The 20,002-nt window shown below is 37.9% G+C and overlaps 1 non-coding gene across 1 annotated transcript; it reads right to left on the reverse strand.

Annotated features, from left to right (window-relative positions):
- Positions 1 to 3,890: 3,890 nt before the first annotated feature.
- On the reverse strand, positions 3,891 to 3,994 carry LOC112725415 (small nucleolar RNA R71). Its single transcript, XR_003164526.1, has one exon. It is a non-coding gene; the product is annotated as a small nucleolar RNA R71 (small nucleolar RNA).
- Between the last annotated feature and the right edge of the window lie 16,008 nt (positions 3,995 to 20,002).

A 20,002-nucleotide genomic window follows, 5' to 3' on the forward strand; every position in this document is an offset into this window, starting at 1 on the left:
AATTACAAGGCCATGAATTTTATTCCAAAGGAGTACAGTAGGTGATGAGCGGATAATTTATACGCTTTTTGGCATTGTTTTTAGGTAGTTTTCAATATGTTTTAGTTAATTTTTATTATATTTTTATTAGTTTTCAAGAAAAATTCACATTTCTGGACTTTACTATGAGTTTGTGTTTTTCTATGATTTCAGGTATTTTCTGGCTGAAATTGAGGGACTTGAGCAAAAATCTGATTCAGAGGCTGAAAAAGGACTGCAGATGCTGTTGGATTCTGACCTCCCTGCACTCGAAATGATTTTCTGGAGCTACAGAAACCAATTGGCGCGCACTCAATTGCGTTGGAAAGTAGACATCCAGGGCTTTTCAGCAATATATAATAGTCCATACTTTGCTCGAGTTTTGACGACGCAAACCGGCGTTCAAACGCCAATTTCATGCCCTATTATGAAGTTAAACGCCAGAAACAGGTTACAAACCAGAGTTAAATGCCACAAATAGGCTGCAACCTGGCGATTAACTCCAAGAGAAGTTTCTACACGTGTAAAGCTCAATGCTTAGTCCAAGCACACACCAAGTGGGCCCGGAAGTGGATTTCTGCATCATTTACTTATTTTCTGTAACCCGAGCTACTAGTTTAGTATAAAAACTACTTTTAGTGATTTATTTCACATCTTTGGATCATTTTTGAGACTATCTCCGTATCACTTTGGATCATTAAGGTGTGGAGCTCTACTGTTCTTCATGAATTAATGCAAAGTACTATTGTCTTTCTATTCAATTCAAGCTTCTTCTTATTCTAAGATATTCATTCGCACCCAAGAACATGATGAATGTGATGATTATGTGACACTCATCACCATTCTTGCTTATGAACGCGTGCCTGACAAACACTTCCGTTCTACATGAAAACAAGCTTGAATGTGTATCTCTTAGCCTCCATTCCGAAAGATCGGAGTCTTCGTGGTATAAGCTAGCATAAATTGGCAGCATTCCTGAGATCCGGAAAGTCTAAACCTTGTCTGTGGTATTCCGAGAAGGATCTGGGAAGGGATGACTGTGACGAGCTTCAAACTCGCGAGTGTTGGGCGTAGTGACAGACGCAAAAGGATCAATGGATCCTATTCCAATATGAGTGAGAATCGACAGATGATTAGCCGTGCGGTGACAGCGCATTTGGACCATTTTCACTGAGAGGACGGACGGTAGCCATTGACAACGGTGATCCGCCAACATACAGCTTGCCATGGAAAGGAGTATGAATGATTGAATGAAGACAGTAGGAAAGCAGAGATTCAGAAGCAACAAGCATCTCCATACGCTTATCTGAAATCCCACCAATGAATTACATAAGTAATTCTATCTTATTTTATATTTTATTTTAATTATCAAAATCTCATAACCATTTGAATCTGCCTGACTGAGATTTACAAGATCACCATATCTTGCTTCAAGCTGACAATATCCATAGGATCGACCCTTACTCACATAAGGTTTATTACTTGGACAACCCAGTGCACTTGCTGGTTAGTTGTGTGGAGTTGTGAAAAAGAATTGAGATTATGAATGTGCGTACCAAATTTTTGGCACCGTTGAGAGATCACAATTTCGTGCACCAGGTTTTTGGCGCCGTTGCCGGGGATTGTTCGAGTTTGGACAACTGACGGTTCATCTTGTTGCTCAGATTAGGTAATTTTATTTTATTTTTAAAGCTTTTTATTTTCGAAAAAAATTTCAAAAAAAAAAATTATTCTATGTTCTTTAGAATTTTTAAAAATGAATTCTAGAGTTTCAGATGATGCTTTTATCATCACAGGAGCTAGTTGATTCCCATCAATTTGGCTGTTGTATGTAATGTCCTGCTGAAGCTTGGCTAGCCATGTCTAATCTTTTTAGACTGAAGCTTTAGACTAACATTGCATGATTCCTGGAATTCTTATTAAAAATTTTGAAATCCTTATTTTTCTTTCTCCATTTAATTTTCGAAAAATCCAAAAAAATTAATAAAATCATAAAACCAAAAATAATTTGATGTTTCTTGTTTGAGTCTACTGTCAATTTTTAAGTTTGGTGTCAATTGCATGTGTTTTAATTTCCCTTTAATTTTCGAAAATTCATCATGTGTTCTTTATAATCTTCAAGTTGTTCTTGATGATTTTCTTTGTTTGATCTTTGCATTTTCATGTTTTGTGTCTTTTCTTGTTTTTCATATGCATTTTCAATTTGTTAGTGTCTAAACATTGAAAATTTCTAAGTTTGGTGTCTTGCATGTATGTCTTTTCTTAAAAATTTTCAAAAATAAGTTATTGGTGTTCATCTTGACATTCAAAGTGTTCTTGCATGCATCATGTGTTTTGATCTTGAATTTTCATGTTTTGCATCATTTTTGTGTTTTTCTCTCTCTTCTTAAAAATTCAAAAATAAAAAAATATCTTTCCCTTATTCTTTTCATAAATTTCGAAAATTTGAATTGATTTAGTCATAAAGTTTTAAAATTTAATTGTTTCTTATGAATCAAGTCAAATTTTCAATTTCAAAATTCTATCTTTTCAAATCTTTTTCAAAAATCAAATCTTTTTCAATTATTTTTACATATTTTCGAAATTTTTTTTTATTTTCAAAATCTTTTTCTTATTCTTACTTCATATTTTCAAAAATTTCACTAACATTTAATGTTTTAATTCAAAATTTTTCAAGTTGTTACTTGCCTATTCAGAAAGGATCAATCTTTGAATTTTAAAATCATATCTTTTAATTTCTTGTAGTCAAGTAATCAACTTTAATTTCAAAAATCAAATCTTTTTAAATTTCTTTTTCAAACTAAATTTTAATCATGTCTTTTTCAAAACTTAATTTCAAAATCTTTCCTAACCTCTTATCTTTTCAAAATTGATTTTCAAATCTTTTTCAATTAACTACTTAACTTTTTGTTTGATTTTTAAAATTCTTATCTTTTTTAAAACCATCTAGCTACTTTTCTCTCTCTAATTTTCGAAAACTCCTCACCACTTTTTCAAAATTCTTTTTAATTAACTAATTGTTTCAAATTTTAATTCTGATTTTATTTCTTCTCTTAATTTTCGAATACTAACCAATAATTAAAATAAAAACAAAAATATGTTTCTTTTATTTTAATTTAAATTTCGAATTCTATCTCTCTCTCATCCATTTCTATTTATTTATTTATCTACTAACACTTCTCTTCCACTCAAAATTTGAACCCTCTCTTCTTCTCTGTGTTCGAATTTTTCTCTTCTCCTTCTTCTATTCTTCTCTTCTTCTACTCACATAAAGGAATCTCTATACTGTGACATAGAGGATTCCTCTTCTTTTCTGTTCTCTTCTTTTTTATATGAGCAGGAACAGGAATAAAGATATTCTTATTGAAGCTGATCCTGAACCTGAAAGGACTCTTAAGAAGAAACTAAGAGAAGCTAAAGCAAAACCCTCTGGAGAGGACCTGACAAAAATTTTCGAAAAAGAAGGAGACATGGCCGAACTCAATAACAATGGTGGAGATGCAAGGAAGATGCTTGGTGACTTTATTGTACCCTCTTCCAACTTCTATGGAAGAAGCATCTCAATTTCTGCAATTGGAGCAAACAACTTTGAGCTTAAGCCTCAATTAGTTTCTCTAATGTAGCAGAATTACAAGTTTCATGGACTTCCGTTGGAAGATCCTCATCAGTTCTTAGCTGAATTCTTGCAAATTTGTGACACTGTCAAGACCAATGGAGTTGATCCCGAGGTCTACAGGCTTATGTTTTTCCCTTTTGCTGTAAGAGACAGAGCTAGAACATGGTTGGATTCACAACCTAAGGAAAGCCTGAACTCTTGGAAAAAGCTGCTCAGTGCTTTCCTGGCCAAATTCTTTCCACCTCAAAAGATGAGCAAGCTTAGAGTGGAAATCCAAACCTTCAGATAGAAGGAAGGTGAGTCCCTCTATGAAGCTTGGGAAAGATATAAGCAATTGATCAAACGGTGTCCTACTGACATACTTCCAGAATAGAGCATAATATGTATATTCTATGATGGTCTGTCTGAGTTGTAAAAAATGTCATTGGACCATTCTGTAGGAGGATCTCTTCATCTGAAAACCCTGCAAAAGCTCAAAAACTCATTGAAATGGTTGCAAATAACCAGTTCATGTACATCTCTGAAAGGAGTCCTGTAAACAATGGGACACCTCAGAAAAAGGGAGTTCTTGAAATTGATACTCTGAATGCCATATTGGCTCAGAACAAAATATTAACTCAGCAAGTCAATATGATTTCTCAGAGTGTGAATGGATTGTAAGCTGCATCCAACAATACTAAAGAAGCATCTTCTGAAGAAGAAGCTTATGATCCTGAGAACCCTGCAATGGCAGAGGTGAATTACATGGGAGAACCCTATGGAAACACCTATAATCCTTCATGGAGAAATAATCTAAATCTCTCATGTAAGGACCAATAGAAGCCTCAACAAGGCTTTAATAATAATGGTGGAAGAAATAGGTTTAGCAATAGCAAGCCTTTTCCATCAAATTCTCAGCAACAGACAGAGAATTCTGAATAGAGCCATTCTGGCTTGGCAACCATAGTCTCTAATCAATCCAAGACCACACTAAGTTCCATGAATGAAACAAGGTCCTTTATTAGAAATTTGGAGGCACAGGTGGGTCAGCTGAGTAAGAAGATTACTGAAACTCCTCCCAGTACTCTCCCAAGCAATATAGAAGAACACCCCAAGAGAGAGTGCAAGGCCATAACCATGACCAACATGGCCAAACCTGGAGAGAGTGAGGACGACGTGAGTCCCAATGAGAAAAGCCTCGTGGGATGTCCTCCAGACAGAAAGGAGTTTTCCTTTGAGGAACCAAAAGAATCTGAGGCTCATATAGAGACCATAGAGATTCTATTGGACCTCCTTCTGCCATTCATGAGCTCTGATGAATATTCTTCCTCTGAAGAGGATGAAGACATCACTGAAGAGAAAGTTGCTAAATATCTAGGAACAATCGTGAAGCTGAATGCCAAGTTATTTGGTAATGAGACTTGGGAGGATGAACCCCGCTTGTTCACCAATGAACTGAATGCATTAATGAGGCAGACATTACCTCAGAAGAAACCGGATCCCGGAAAATTCTTCATACTTTGTACCATAGGCACCATGACCTTTGAGAAGGCTCTATGTGACCTGGGGTCAGGGATAAACCTCATGCCACTATCTGTAATGGAGAAACTGGGAATCTTTGAGGTACAAGCTGTAAGAATCTCACTAGAGATGGCAGACAAATCAATGAAACAGGCTTATGGACTAGTAGAGGACATGCTAGTGAAGGTTGAAGGCCGTTACATCCCTGCTGATTTCATAATCCTAGACACTGGGAAGGATGAGGATGAATCCATCATTCCATGGCAGACCCTTCCTAGCCACAGCAAAAGCTGTGATTGATGTTGACAGAGGAGAGTTGGTCCTTAAGTTGAATGAGGACTACCTTGTATTCAAGACTCAAGGTTCTCCTTTTGTAACCATGGAGAGGAAGCATGAAAAGCTTCTCTCAATACAGAGTCAAACAAAACCCCCACGTTCAAACTCTAAGTTTGGTGTTGGGAGGCCACAACCAAACTCTAAGTTTGGTGTTGAGAGGCCCCAACCCTGCTCTGATTATCTATGAGGCTCCATGAGAGCTCACTGTCAAGCTATTGACATTAAAGAAGCGCTTATTGGAAGGCAACCCAATGTTATCTAATTATATTTATTTATTTTCCCTTTGTTATTTTATGTTTTCTTTAGGTTGATGATCATGTGAAGTCACAAAAACAACTGAAAAATCAAAAATAGAATGAAAAACAGCATTAAAAATAGCTCACCCTGGAGGAAGAGCTTATTGGCATTTAAACGCCAGTAAGAAGCATTAGACTGGCGTTTAATGCCAGAAAGAAGCATCAAGCTGGCGTTAAACGCCAGAACAGGGCACCAAGTTGGCGTTAAACGCCAAGAAAGGGAGAAAAGCTGGCGTTAAATGCCAGAAACAAGCAGCAACCTGGCGTTTAACACCAGAATTGCACTCTAAGGGCATTTTGCACGCCTAAATGGAGTAGGGATGCTAAGTCCTTGACCCCTCAGGATCTGTGGACCTCACAGGATCCCCACCTACCCCACCTCTTCTTCTCTCATCTTCACACCTCTTCATAACACTCTTCCCCAAATACCCTTAACCAATCACCTCCATATCTCTTCCCCAAATACCCTTCACCAATCACCTTATTCACTCTTTCCCAAAAACCCCACCTACCTCAAAATTCGAAATCCTTTCCCTCTCAAACCCAACCCAAATACACAAAACCTAACCCTTCCCCGACCCCTATATAAACCCCCCACCACTCCTTCATTTTCATACATTATAACCACTACTTCTACCCCTTGGCAAAACCACATATCCCCCTCCATCTCCTCTATTTTCTTCTTCTACTACTTTCTTTCTTCTTTTGCTCGAGGACGAGCAAACCTTTTAAGTTTGGTGTGGTAAAAGCATTGCTTTTTGTTTTTCCATAACCATTAATGGCACCTAAGGCCAGAAAAACCTCAAGAAAGAGGAAAGGGAAGGCAATTGCTTCCACCTCTGAGTCATGGGAAATGGAAAGATTCATCTCAAAGGTCCATCAAGACCACTTCTATGAAGTTGTCGCCAAGAAAAAGGTGATCCCTGAGGTCCCTTTTAAGCTCAAAAGGAGTAAGTATCCGGAAATCCAACATGAGATTAGAAGGAGAGGATGGGAAGTTCTCTCCAATCCTATTCAACAAGTCGGAATCTTAATGGTTCAAGAGTTCTTTGCAAACGCATGGATCACTAGGAACCATGATTAAAGTATGAACCTGAATCCAAAGAATTGGCTTACAATGGTTCAGGAGAAATACTTAGATTTCAGTCCGAAAAATGTAAGGTTGGCGTTTAACATGCCAATGATGCAAGAAAATGCACGCCCCTACACTTGAAGGGTCAACTTTGATCAAAGGTTGGACCAAGTCCTCATGGACATATGTGTCGAAGGAGCTCAATGGAAAATTGACTCAAGAGGCAACCCGGTTCAATAGAGAAGACCAGACCTTAAGCCTGTGGATAGAGGATGGTTAGAGTTCATACAACACTCTATCATTCCTACTAGCAACCGATCCGAAGTAACTGTTGATTGGGCCATCATGATCCATAGTATCATGATTGGGAACGAAGTGGAAGTTCATGAGATTATACCTCAAGAACTGTACAAGGTGGCTGACAAGTCCTCCACTTTGGCAAGGTTAGCCTTTCCTCACCTCATTTGTCACCTCTGTAATTCGGCTGGGATTGTCATACAGGGAGACATCTTCATTGAAGAGGATAAGCACATCACTAAAAAGAGGATGGAGCAAACAAGAGAGCCCACTCATGGACCTCAACAAGAACATGAGAAAGTACCTCATCATGAAATCCCTGAAATGCCTCAAGGGATGCACTTTCCTCCACAAAACTATTGGGAGCAAATTAACACCTCCCTATGAGAATTAAGTTCCAACATGGGACAACTAAGGGTGGAGCACCAAGAGCACTCCATCATTCTCCATGAGATTAGAGAACATCAAAGAGCTATGAGGGAGGAGCAACAAAGGCAAGGAAGAGACATAGAGGAGCTTAAGAGCACCATTGCTTCTTCAAGAGGAAGAAGACGCCACCCTCACTAAGGTGGACCCGTTCCTTAATCTCCTTGTCTATTTATTTTTTTTCTTCTGTTTTTGTTCTCTATGCTTTATATTTATCTATGTTTGTGTTTTCATTACATGATCATTAGTGTCTAGTGTCTATGCCTTAAATATGTGAATGTCCTATGAATCCATCACCTCTCTTAAATGAAAAATGTTCTAAAAAACAAAAGAACAAGAAGTACATGATTTCGAATTCATCCTTGAAATTAGTTTAATTATTTTGATGTGGTGACAATACTTTTTATTTTCTGAATAAATGCTTGAACAGTGCATATGTCTTTTGAATTTGTTGTTTATGAATGTTAAAATTGTTGTCTCTTGAAAGAATAATGAAAAAGAGAAATGTTATTGATAATATAAAAAATCATAAAATTGATTCTTTAAGCAAGAAAAAGTAGGGAATAACAAGGCTTGCGAAAAAAAAGGGCGAAAATAAAAGAAAAAAAGAAGAAAGAAAAAGAAAAAGCAAGCAGAAAAAGCCAAGAGCTCTTTAAACCAAAAGGCAAGAGCAAAAAGCCAGTAACCCTTTAAACTAAAAGGCAAGGGTAAAAAGGATCCAAGGCTTTGAGCATTAATGGATAGGAGGGCCCAAAGGAATAAAATCCTGGCCTAAGCGGCTAAACCAAGCTGTCCCTAACCATGTGCTTGTGGCGTGAAGGTATTAAGTAAAAAGCTTGAGAATGAGCGGTTTAAGTCGTGATCAAAAGCAAAAAGAGTGTGCTTAAGAACCCTGGACACCTCTAATTTGGGACTCTAGCAAAGCTGAGTCACAATCTGAAAAGGTTCACCTAGTTATGTGTCTGTGGCATTTATGTATCCGGTGGTAATACTGGAAAACAAAGTGCTTAGGGCCACAGCAAAGACTCATAAAGTAGCTGTGTTCAAGAATCAACATACTGAACTAGGAGAATCAATAACACTATCTAAATTCTGAGTTCCTATAAATGCCAATCATTCTGAACTTCAAAGGATAAAGTGAGATGCCAAAACTCTTCAGAGGCAAAAAGCTACTGGTCCCGCTCATCTAATTGGAGCTAAGTTTCATTGATATTTTGGAATTTATAGTATATTCTCTTCTTTTTTTCCTATTTTATTTTCAGTTGCTTGGGGACAAGCAACAATTTAAGTTTGGTGTTGTGATGAGCGGATAATTTATATGCTTTTTGGCATTGTTTTTAGGTAATTTTTAATATGTTTTAGTTAATTTTTATTATATTTTTATAAGTTTTCAAGCAAAATTCACATTTCTAGACTTTACTATGAGTTTGTGTGTTTTTCTATGATTTTAGATATTTTATGGCTAAAATTGAGGGACTAGAGCAAAAATCTGATTCAGAGGCTGAAAAAGGACTGCAGATGCTGTTGGATTCTGACCTCCCTGCACTCGAAATGGGTTTTCTAGAGCTACAGAAACCCAATTGGCGCGCTTTAAATTGCGTTGGAAAGTAGAAATCCAGGGCTTTCCAGCAATATATAATAGTCCATACTTTGCTCGATTTTTGAGGACGCAAACTGGCATTCAAACAACAACTTCCTGCCCTATTATGAAGTTAAATGCCAGAAACAGGTTACAAACCAGAGTTAAACGCTACAAACAGGCTACAACCTGGCGTTTAACTCCAAGAGAAGTCTCTACACGTGTAAAGCTCAATGCTCAGTCCAAGCACACACCAAGTGGGCCCGGAACTGGATTTCTACATAATTTACTTATTTTCTGTAACCCGAGCTACTAGTTTGGTATAAAAACTACTTTTAGTGATTTATTTCACATATTTGGATCATTTTTGAGACTATCTCTGTATCACTTTTGATCTCTTGATCACGTTTAGGGGGCTGGCCATTCGGCCATGCCTGGACCTTGTTCTTATGTATTTTCAACGGTGGAGTTTCTACACCCCATAGATTAAGGTGTGGAGCTCTAATGTTTTTCATGAATTAATGCAAAGTACTATTGTTTTTCTATTCAATTCAAGCTTCTTTTTATTCTAAGATATTCATTCGCACCCAAGAACATGATGAATGTGATGATTATGTGACACTCATCACCATTCTCGCTTATGAACACGTGCCTGACAAACACTTCCGTTCTACATGAAAACAAGCTTGAATGTGTATCTCTTAGCCTCCATTCCAAAAGATCGGAGTCTTCGTGGTATAAGCTAGCATAAATTGGCAGCATTCCTGAGATCCGGAAAGTCTAAACCTTGTATGTGGTATTCCGAGTAGGATCTGGAAAGGGATGACTGTGACAAGCTTCAAACTCGCAAGTGTTGGGCGTAGTGACAAACGCAAAAGGATCAATGGATCCTATTCCAACATGAGTGAGAACCGACAGATGATTAGCCGTGCGGTGACAGTGCATTTAGACCATTTTCACTGAGAGGACAGACGGTAGCCATTGACAACGGTGATCCCCCAACATACAGTTTGCCATGGAAAGGAGTATGAATGATTGAATGAAGACAGTAGGAAAGCAGAGATTTAGAAGCAACAAGCATCTCCATACGCTTATCTGAAATCCCACCAATGAATTACATAAGTATTTCTATCTTATTTTATATTTTAGTTTATTTATCGAAACCTCATAGCCATTTGAATCTGCCTGACTGAGATTTACAAGATGAACATAGCTTGCTTTAAGCAGACAATCTCCGTGGGATCGACCCATACTCATGTAAGGTTTATTACTTGGACGACCCAGTGCACTTGCTGGTTAGTTGTGCGGAGTTGTGAAAAAGAATTGAGATTATGAATGTGCGTACCAAGTTTTTGGTGCCGTTGAGAGATCACAATTTCGTGCACCAGTAGGCAACAAGTAAAGAAGCTATTGACTGATGCAAAGTACTACATTTTGGAGGAACCGTACCTTTTTAAAAGGTGTTCAGATGGTATAATCTGGAGATGTGTCCCGGATGAGGAAAAGTAGTGAATTCTTTGGCACTGTCATGGTTCTGATTATGGAGGCCACTTTGGTGGTGAATGGACAGCTACAAAGGTCCTTTAGAGCGAGTTCTACTGGTCGACTCTCTTCAGGGACTCAAGAGCATTTGTGAAGCACTGTGACAGATGTAAAAAAGCCATGAATCTCCCTGCCAACCATGAAATGCCATAGCAGGGCATTCTTGAGGTTGAGTTGTTTGATGTATGGGGTATTGATTTCATGGGACCTTTCCCACCCTCACATTCAAACAACTATATTTTAGTGGCAGTTATTTATGTGTCCAAGTGGGTGGAAGTTGTGGCTCTACCCACCAATGATGCCAAGGTGGTAATGAGTTTTCTTCAGAGATATATCTTTAGCCGGTTTGGTGTTCCAAGGACACTCATTAGTGATGGAGGAAGTCACTTCTGTAACAGACAGCTGGACTCTCTTCTGCAGAGGTATGGAGTTCGTAATAAAGTGGCAACCCCCTATCACCCTCAGACAAGTGGACATGTTGAAGTTTTCAATAGGGAACTCAAGAGGATTCTAGAGAAGACTGTCAGTGTTTCAAGAAAGGACTGGTCTAGGAAGCTTGATGATGCTCTCTGGGTATATCAGACAGCGTACAAGACTCTCATTGGCATGTCCCCTTATCAGTTGGTCTATGGCAAATCCTGTCACTTGCCATTCGAGCCGGAGCATAAAGCTTACTGGGCAATCAGGTATCTGAATCTTGATTCAGAAGCTGCAGGAATTAAGCGAATGCTTTAGTTGAATGAGCTTGATGAATTTAAATATTCAGCCTATGAGAATGCCAAGCTCTATAAGGAGAAAACCAATTTATTGCACGAGAAGAAGATTGCCATCAAAGTCTTTGAGCTAGGACAGAGAGTGCTTCTGTATAATTCAAGGCTCAAACTCTTTCCCGGGAAGCTGAAATCCCGGTGGTCAGGACCGTTTGTGGTTACCAGAGCTTCACCATATGGTCATGTGGAAATACAAGAAGAAAATTCTGACAGGAAATTTACAGTGAATGGCCAGAGGTTGAAGCACTATCTTGGAGGCGAGATCGATCGCTAGAGGTCCGCTCATCTGCTGAATTAGCAGAACTGACCGTGAAGCTAGTGATGTTAAAGAAGCGCTTGTCGGGAGGCAACCCGATAAATTCGTATCCTTAGTTATTTTTCGTAGTAGTGATTTTCTTATTATCCTTAGTTTATTTTGATTCTTGAACACAGCTTTCTGAGTTTTGGCCGTGACCCTAAGCACTCTGTTTTCCAGTATTACCACCGAATACATTCATGTGACAGACACTTTAAATGGGTGAACCTTTTCAGATTGTGACTCAGCTTTGCTAGAGTCCCCAGATAGAGGTGTCCAGAGTTCTTAAGCACACTCTTTTTGCTTTGGACCACGACTTTAACCACTCAGTCTCAAGCTTTTCACTTGACACCTTCACGCCACAAGTACATGGTTAGAGATAGGTTGGTTTAGCCGTTTAGGCCAGGATTTTATTCCTTTGAGCCCTCCTAACCACTGATGCTCAAAGCCTTAGGCCCTTTTACCCTTGCCTTTTGGTTTAAAGGGTTATTAACTTTTTGCTCTTGCCTTTTGGTTTAAAGAGCTTTTGGCTTTTTCTGCTTGTTTTTTCTATTTATTTTTTTTTTCGCATGCAAGCCTTTTCTTTTTCTTTTTGCTGCTTTTTCTTGATTCAAGAATCAATTTATGGATTTTTCAAATCACCAATAATACTTTTCCTTTTTCCTTATTCTTTCAAGAGCTAACATTCATAAATTTCAACTTCAAATAGGCACTGTTTATTTCATACATTCAGAAAACAAAAGCAGATGACACCACATCAAACTAATTAAACTAATCTTATTTTAAACTTGAAATTCATGCATCTCTCAATTCTTTTCAATAAAAATTTTCATTTAAGCAAGGTGAGTGATATATGGAACATTTTACAACTTGAAGACATCAATGCAAATGATCATGCAACTAGAACTAGAGAACAGATAAATAAACAGAGAAAAAATAGAAAAATAATAGGAAAGGGGTGTAAAGAGAATGAATCCACCTAAATGATGGTGGTTAGTGCTCCTCTTTGAAGATCCAATGTAGTGCTTGATCTCTTCAATGTCACTCATTTATCTTTGTCGAGGCGGCTGCACAAGCTCTTGTGCATGCTTCCTAGTTTGCTCCATCCTCTTCTTCTATACTTAGGAGTGGTAGAAGTAAAAAAGAAAAGCTTTTGCAAAACCAAACATAAGAGTTTTGCTCGTCCTCGAGCAAATATGATCAATAGGGAAGAAGGAGGTGGGTTAGGTGGAGCTTCTGTGGGACTTCTTGGTTTTGAGAGGCTAGGGAATCCAAATTCCCTGTTTTTCTGCACTAGCATTTGAACGCCCAGGGGCTGCTCCCTGGCTGGCATTCAATGCTAGAAATGCTCCCCTCTTGGGATGTTGAACATCCAGCAGGGATACCTTGGCTGGCATTCAACTTTAACACTCTTTCCGGAGTGTTCTATTTTTACTGTTGTGAATTTCGTCTCTTGACTGGTGCATACGATCATGACTCTAACTACTGAAAGAAAAACAAAATAAAAGAAAATAAACATGGTTGAGTAAGGTTGGGTTGCCTCCCAACAAGCGCTTCTTTAATGTCATTAGCTTGACGGACAACTCCTTTCAAGAAGGTAGATAGTCATAGAGGAATAAATCCTCACTCCTTACTGGGAGCTTCCTTCCTGTGCTCTCAAAGAATAGCGTAATACTCACCAGAGACAGGATTTTGTTCACTGCCTGAGGCAGGGTTGGGCTTACAACAGTATGCCGATGTCCCTTTTTTTCACTTTCCTCTTCCATGGTGAATACCATGATAAGATAAGTGAATACCACCATCTTCCATGGTGAAAAGCCCTCAGTGGGGATATTCTTGTTTTTCTAGCCCCTAGGTATCTTCCTTTTAGGGCCTTCCTCCTTTTTGGATAGTGTACATCCAATATCAAACTTACGTTTGGTCTTAGGAGGGATTGAGTTAGTTCCATCCAAGGGAGGAGGCTTGGATGCTGAATCTTTTATGCAAGTGCCTCCCTTGTCGGGGGTAATGGAGGGTCAAGGACGTTGAATACCATCCAGTCCTTATGCAAGGTAATCCTTGTTTCCTTTTGGATTCTTAGCTTCTCCATTACTATACTTGACCCTAGGTCACACAGAGCCTTCTCAAAGGTCATGGTGCCTATGGTGCAAGGAATCAAAAAGTGTCCAGGGTTTGGAAGCTTCTAAGGTAGCTCTTGTTGTACCAAAGCATTGAGGACTTTGGAAAGCAATGGAGGTTCTTCTTCCAAAGGCTTTGTACCAAACAGTTTGGCATTTAGTTTCATGAGAGCTCCTAGGTGTCGAGCAACTTGCTTTTCCCTAGTGTCTTCATCCTCACTTGAGGATGAGCAGCCATCAGAACTCATACACTACAGAAGTGCATTCAAAGGAACCCCAATGGTCTTTATGGTTTCCTTTGGTTCTGAGACAGAGGGTTCTTGAGTGGGCTTTAAGCACTAAAGGGGTGTGCTCTCACTGGCATTCAACGCCAACTCTGTCAGCTTATTGGGCATTGAACGCCCTTGCTGTCCACCCTGACTGGCATTCAACGCCAGTCTGTATAGCATTCTGGGCGTTGGACACCTAGCAAGGGTGTCCTTGCTGGCGTTCAACGCCAGCTTCACTGGGTGTATGGGCGTTGAACGCCCAGTGAGGGCTTCCTCACTAGCATTCAATGGCTTCCCAGTCTCTCCAGACTTGGCCTCTGCCTCAGTGGAAGGTACCAGATTTAAACTTAAGCCAAGATCATAAAGGGCTTTGTCAAAAATGATCTTTCTAATACTCCATAGGATCTGAAAGCTCCATGGATCTGGCATCTTCATTGGCAGTACAGGCTGAATTACGATACTATACTTCTTAGGAAGTATCTCTATTTCATCTCTCCTTAGGTCCTTATTTTTAAATACCTCTGTATAAGAGATATTAACTTACAGTTCCTTAAGGGCTACTAGGGAATGAGCTAACTGCTTTTCTGCCAGTTCTTTCTGCATGCCAAGGAAATGTGGCTCTTGAGGCTTTTTCATCTCTACAAGAGGGAGCTTTGTGATCATCACAGACTCCTCTTGTACACCCAAAGAGGAATCAACTTGAAGTTCCTTCTCTTCTATAAGAGCGTGCTCAACGATAGTCTCAGGATCCTCTTGGTCCTTACTTGCCTTAAGTCCCTCAGTAGCATGCTCCTGTAGTTCGGCCTCCTCAGTACTAATGAGGGCCAGACACACTTCTCCTGGATTTACTTTTGTGGTTCTGAGAAGAGTGTTAGGGTGTTTCTACAGCTTATGAGGAAGGTTCCTCTGAATGACTGCATTGCACTCCTTAGTAAGAGCTACTGCCTCTACTTCCCTCCAATCCTTCTTATAACTCAAAATGTCCTTCATGAACTTTGCATGAGAAGGTATCTGTTTAAGAGCTTCTGCAAAAGAGATCTTGATCTCTAATGTTCTGAGATACTTCGCAAAGCAGGCAAACTGTTTATCCCTTTCCTCTTGAGAGTGTTTATGAGGAAATAGCATCTTAGCCTTGTATTCATCAACCTTGGTTGATGAAGGCCGAATGCCATGTGAGTTGGAAGGGGGGTTACCAGCGTGCTTAGGAGGGTTGTTATCAATGAATGACTGACCTCCCTTGCAAGGGTGCTCAACTCCCATGCCGCACCCCCTTGGGCTTTTGGACGCCCAGTCTCTGCCCATTCTTGGCATTCAACCCCCAGTCTTTGCCCTTTCCTGGCGTTCAATGCCAGGAGTGGTACTTCTCTGGGCGTTTAAATGCCCAGAACCATCTTGTGAAGCGACCTGGTTATCCTTTATGGGCTTTTCATTTTTTTATACTGAGGTTGGGTGCTTAAGGTTTTTCTACTCCTCAGTTGGATAGCATGGCATTCATCTGTTATCTGCTTAGATAACTGCTGCCTTGTTTGACTCAATTGGGCTTCTATATTTTTGTTAGAAGCATGAGTTTCTCGTAGAGCCTCTTGCAGTTCCAGCATTTGTTGGGCAAAGGCTTGCAGTTACTGAGTCAGTGGGCCATCTTACTCTGGAGGGTTAGGTTCAGCAGCTACTGCCTTAACCTCTCCTTTTATAGAAGGCTCAGGAGATGAGTACAGATGCTAATTAGTGGCAACTGTATCAATAAGCTATTGAGCTTCTCCTATGGTCTTTCTCATGTGTACAGAGCCACCAGTAGAGTATTCTAAAGACATTCTAGCCATATCTGAAAGCCCATAGTAGAAGATGTCTAACTGTACCCATTCTGAAAATATTTCAGTGGAACATTCTCTTAGCATCCTTTTATACCTCTCCCAGGCATCATAAAGAGATTCACCATCTCCTTGTTTGAAGCCTTGGATGTTCAGTCTCAGTTGGTTCATCTTTCTTGGGGGAAAGTATTGGTTTAAAAACTTGTCCAGTAATTGTTTCCAAGTTTTTAAACTAGCTTTAGGCTGGTTATCCAACCATCTTGGTCTACTCCCTCACTGTGTACTATGTCAGCAATCCATAGGAAATCTGCAAGGAATTCTATAGGTTCTTCATGAGGAAGCTCAGAATACTGGCAGTTTTGCTGCACCAGAGTAATAAGTTGAGGGTTGAGTTCAAAGCTACTAGTTCTGATGTGAAGTATGCTAATACTTCTTTCATAGATGTTAGCAGTGGAATTTGTGTATGATTCCAGAGTTCTCCTGAACACCTCATTTCCACTTGGGTTCATGATTAAGAAAGGTAAAAGATGAAAAGGAAGAAGATAGAAGGAGTAGAAGAAGAGATAAAAGTAGAAAAGATAAATAATAACTAATATTTTTTGTTTATTTATTTAAACCGAAAATAAAAAAAAAGAAATTAAAATTTAATTACTAAATTTTGAAAATAGAAGAGAGAGAAGAAGAGAATTTTTGAAAATTAGAAGAGAGAATAAGTTGGTTAGGAAGTTTTGAAAAAGAAGAGAGAGAAAGAAGTGATTAATTAAGAAAAGATTTAAATTTTAAAAATAAGATAGAAGATAAGATAAGAAAAGATTTAAAATTAAAATTTAATAAGTTAAAAAATTTGAAAAAGATTTAATTTTAAAATTTAAAAAGAAAAGATAAGATAGAAAAGATAAGAAAGTTAAGAAAAGATAAGTTTTAAAATTAAAAAGATTTGAATTTAAAATTTGAATTTTTAAAATTTTAAATTTTGTAATTTTAATTTTTGAATTTTGAATTTGAAACAAGATAAGATGAAGATTTGAACAAGATTTGAATTTTGAAAAGTTTAATTTTTAAAATTGAAATTTGAATTTTAAATTTTGGATTTTGAAATTGAATTTTAAAATTTGAAATTTTAATTTTTGAAATTTTGAAAGTTAAAATGTTAAATTTGAAATAAGATAAGATTTTGAAAAAGATATGATTTTTTATTTTGAAAAGATTTGTTTTTTTGAATTTTAAAATTAAGATAAGGTAAAAAATTTTAAAATTAAAATCTGAATTTTTAACTTAAAATTTCGAAAATTACTTAAAATAAAAATAAAAAAATATATATTTTTTTATTTTTGAACTTAATAATGAAAGAAAAAAACAAGTAAAAGACACAAGACTTAAAATTTTTAGATCTAGCACCCTTTAATTTTGAAAATTTTTTAGGGAAACACAAAGGGACACCAAACTTAAAAATTTGAAGATCAAACCACAAAAAAGACTCAAGAACATTATGAAGACTCACAAGAACATAAAGAACAAAATTCAAAGACTCAAAGAACACAAGAACATAAAAAGAACACCAAACTTAAAATTTTTAGAAAACTAACAAGAAATATTCGAAAAACAAAAAGAAAAACACAAGAAAACACCAAATTTAAACATCTGAAACAAGATTTAACCAAAGAAAAAATTTTTGAAAATTTTTAGAAAGAAAGACTCCACGAACATAAAAAATTCAACAAGAACAAGAACATAAGACTCAAACTAAGAACGAAAATTAAACAAATAAAATAAAAATTATTTTTGAAAAATTTTTAAATTTTCAAAAATTTGAAGAAGAAAAAAAATAAAGGACTCTAATCAAAGTTATACTCTTGCAAAAATCAAAGACTCAACAAGAACAAAAATTGAACAAAGAAAAGAAAAAAATATTTTAGAGAAGGTTTTTAATTTTTTGAAAAAATAAGAAGAAGAAAATAAAAATAGAAGACTCAAAACTCAATTAAAAATGATCAAGAAATAAAGTACCTGATCTAGGGAGCAAGACAATCCGACAGTTTGTCCAAACTCAATAATCCCCGGCAACAGCGCCAAAAACTTGGTGCACGAATCCCCACACCTTCGTACAGCTGTACCAGCAAGTACACTGGGTCGTCCATGTAATACCTGAGTGAGTTAGGGTCGATCCCACGAGGATTGTGGTTTGAAGTAAGCTATTGTTATCTTGCAGGTCTTAGTGAGGTAAATCAGAAGTTTGTTGATTTAAAAGATGGAATTACAATGTTTAATTATAAGAATAGGAATAGAGTTGTAAGAATAATATCCGAAAGGGGTAAAACCAATTGGAATAAGTAATAGGAATAGAGTTGAGAGTTGGAGTTGCTTTATCTTTCTGAATTAACTCTGGCACTACTGCTCTCCTTGCTTGTGAGAGATTTGTTCAATGGCAGGTTGTATATAATTGACACTAGTTCGAGCAGCTGCCAATACCCCTCCAGATTTGAACCCCAGGTTTAGCGCGGATCCATTCTGATTGAGGGTGAAGCTTCTTAGGATTCTAGCCTCTACCACAGAGGCCCTAATCTCCCCGTAAATTGGCTTACCTGATGTCTTGAGAAGTCCCCAATGAAATCGTGGATTAGCCATCTGAGAGACGTATATTCAAGCTGGTGGTTCATCAATGTCCCCATGTAGAATGTGATAATCTTGTAGTAGTTCAATGCATTCATATTGATGAAGAACGAATATACATCTTTGAATTGATCAAAAACGGATCGAAGAGAAATAGTAATAATTTTATTAATTCATAGGATTCAGCAGGGCTCCTCCCCTCAAACTAGGAGGTTTAGAAACTCTTGTTGAAGAGAAAATACAATGGAAAAACGTGAATGGTGTATGATATCTGAAAAGTGATGTAAAATACACTTTAAATACTAAATAGATGACTAGTAAGGGTAAAGTAGTCTATTTAGTGCTAAAATCCACTTCTGAGGCCCACTTGGTGAGTGTTTGGGCTGAGCTTTAATGAGATCCACGTGCTATGAGGCTCTTTGGATGTGGAATGCCAGCTAGGGGGTCCTCTCTGGGCCTTTAGACGCTGGGCTCTGCTCTTTGGGCGTTGGAAACCTGGAATGGGGCAGTAGACTGACGTTGGATGCCAGTTTTGGGCCTTCTAAACCGAAGCAAAGTATAGATTATTATATATTACTGAAAAGATCTGGAAGTCAACTTTCCATAGCCGTTGAGAGCGCTACATTTGGACTTCTGTAACTCTAGAAAACTTCTTTCGAATGCAGGTAGGTCAGATCCAGACAGCATCTGCAGTGCTTTCTCTGTCTCTGAATCAGACTTCTGCTCCAGCTCATTAATTTCAGCCAGAAAATACTTGAAATAGCCCCAAAACACAAAAAATCATAGTAAAATCCAAAAATGTGAATTTAACACTAAAACCTATAAAAATTTAATAAAAACTAAATAAAAAATTACTAAAAACTATATGAAAGTGATGACAAAAAGCGTATAAAATATTCGCTCATCAGTTCTCACATGTAATTCACCTCCTCCATGGTGGGTTGATCAGGATCATAAGCTTCTACTTCAGGAGAAGCTTTTTGAGTACTGCTAGCTGCAGTTTGCATTCCAGTCAGATGCTGGGAGATCATACTGACCTATTGGGTCAAGATCCTTTTCTGAGCCAATTTAGCATTTAGAGTATCAACTTCATGAACTCCTTTCTTCTGAGAGATCCGATGGTTCATAGGATTCCTTTCAGAAGTGTACATTAACTGGTTATTTGCAACCATTTCAATGAGTTCTCTCGCTTCTACAGGTGTTTTCTTTAAGTGGAGTGATCCACCTGCAGAGCTGTCCAATGAGATTTTGGACATCTTAGATAGACCATCATAGAACACGCCTATGATAGACCATTTTGAGAGCCTGTCAGGAGGACATCTCCTGATCAATTTCTTGTATCTTTCCCAAGCTTCATAGAAGGATTCACCTTCTCTTTGTCTGGAGGTTTGAACTTCCATCTAATCTTGCTCATCTTTTAAGGAGAAAAAATTTTAGCCAAAAAAGCATTA

The sequence above is a fragment of the Arachis hypogaea genome, chromosome 11, assembly GCF_003086295.3.
Source record: "Arachis hypogaea cultivar Tifrunner chromosome 11, arahy.Tifrunner.gnm2.J5K5, whole genome shotgun sequence".
Classification (NCBI taxonomy): Eukaryota; Viridiplantae; Streptophyta; class Magnoliopsida; order Fabales; family Fabaceae; genus Arachis; species Arachis hypogaea.